This window comes from Amblyomma maculatum, chromosome 1 (genome assembly GCF_055883805.1).
Source record: "Amblyomma maculatum isolate TAMU_Amacu chromosome 1, ASM5588380v1, whole genome shotgun sequence".
Lineage (NCBI taxonomy): Eukaryota > Metazoa > Arthropoda > Arachnida > Ixodida > Ixodidae > Amblyomma > Amblyomma maculatum.
The window spans coordinates 76,819,681-76,821,759 of NC_139344.1; positions in this window are offsets into that span (position 1 = coordinate 76,819,681).

Below are 2,079 nucleotides of genomic sequence, written 5' to 3' on the forward strand. Positions count from 1 at the left end.
TCATATTTACCTTTGTGCTTGTCATCGTTTTGCAAGGGACGATTTTTCACTTGATATTAAAGGTATGCAGTGGCGCTTTGGAAATGAGCGAGGAGATCACTTTACAAGCAACGATAAAAGAAACAAAAAAAAAAAAACAATATAGGTAAGCTACCAGCAAACGTGGGTCAGAACCATACCGCGAACCGGTTCGGACTGTTCCTCCGATTTGTTTCGGTTCGGGTTCAGTTTCAAGATGGTGGGAAAAATTCGAGTTCAGTATGTTCCGGTTCCGGGCGAAAATTCCGGTTCGGTTCTGGGTTTCAGTAAAGTTCCGGTTCCGGTTCGACCCCTTGCTCTAAAGCTTCGATGGACTGTTCCTTTCGGTTGTATTAATTTATCAACCAAACGTGTACACGCTTCGTTTCTACTTAATAATGTTTCCTGCTTCTCATAATATCAAACTTTACCTATATATTTTATATCGTGGCTGAACAGAAGCTTGGTCAGAGGGTCGATGATTGTGGCGAAATTGCGAACGAAGCGGCGGAAATACGAGCGGAGGCCGACGAAGCTGCGGAGTTCTTTCACATTAGTTGGCTTGGGAAATTCAGCCACAGCGCGAAATTTTGCCGGATCGGGAAGAACGCCATCCTTGGAGACGGCATGCCCGAGAATGGTTAGCTGCCGTGCTCCGAAACGGCACTTCTTTAAATTTAATTGGGGGCCAGCGTCGGTCAGGCATCGCAGAACTGTCTCAAGGCGCGGGAAGTGAGATGGAAAATCCGGGGAAAATATGACAACGTCGTCCAGGTAACAAAGGCAAGTGTGCCATTTGAGCCCTCTGAGTAGGTTGTCCATCATGCGTTCGAATGTATTGCACAGTCAGAATGGAAGGACATTGAACTTATAGAGCCAATCGGGTGTGACGAAAGCGGATTTTGGGCGACCTGCCTCTGCCATCGGCACTTGCCAGTAGCCGGAACGCAGGTCTAATGAACAAAAGAACTCAGCTCCCGGCAGGCAGTCAAGGGCGTTGTCGATACGAGGGAACGGGTAAACGCCTTGCGCGTGATCTTGTTCAGTCGTCGCTAGTCTATGCAAAATCGGATGGAACACTCTTTTTTATTGACCAGGTCGATTGGAGACGCCCAAGGGCTGTGCGACGGTTGGATCACGTTGCGCAAGTGCATGTCGGTCACCTGTTCGTCAGTAATGCGGTACTCAGTGGCTGAGACATGGTACGGACGCTGGCGCAAAGGGGCATGGGTGCCGATATCAATACGGTGAGTAACGGTAGCTGTGCGTCCCAACGAAGGTTGCTGGGAGTCGAACGAAGCCGCGAAATGTTGTAGGATGGCGACAAGCTGGGCTCGTTGTAAGGGCGTCAGGCCAGCGTCGATGGACCTGTGAAAAACCTCGAGGGAAGATGGAGTGGCGACAGGAAGAGGCGTTATGGCGCTGATGTGAAGGCCGGCAGTGGTATCGACGAGTAGATATGTGGCAGTGGAATCGAGCAAGGCAACGCTACCCAGTGACTGTCCACGGAGCAAAGTGGTAGGTAAAGGGCACGGGTTACAAACATAAAGAGCAGTCGAGCTACGAAAAATCTTTAGGACAGCATGGGGCAGCAACATAGATTTTTGGTCAGCGCATCGTAACGAGGGTGTATAGATAATTTTGGCGTCGGAAAGAGCGGCACAAAAAAGAGGCACAAGCACTTAGGGGAAAGGCGGAACGTCGGTGTCCTCTGCGACGTGCACGGTAGCGGTAGCAGCACTGGATACATAAAAAGAAGTTTCACTTGGGGAGGGGGGGAATGACTCAAGTTGAGCACGGGCGCAGTCTATTATGGCGTGATTATTGGAATGCCCTGACCGCTGGCGGTGCGAAGAGAAATAGTAGGAAGTGGCGTCATTACCGTTTTGAGTTTGCGACAGAGGGCGTAATTAAGAACTCAAACGGCTACGCCATGTGTCCACAAGTGCTTCGATAGGAACTCCCTCAATGAATACGGTAATAATGTTGGCTGGTACGGAAACAGGTTTTGAGCTAGTTCCTGATGGTGCAGTTCTTGCGTCCGGAACTGCAGCCGTTAGT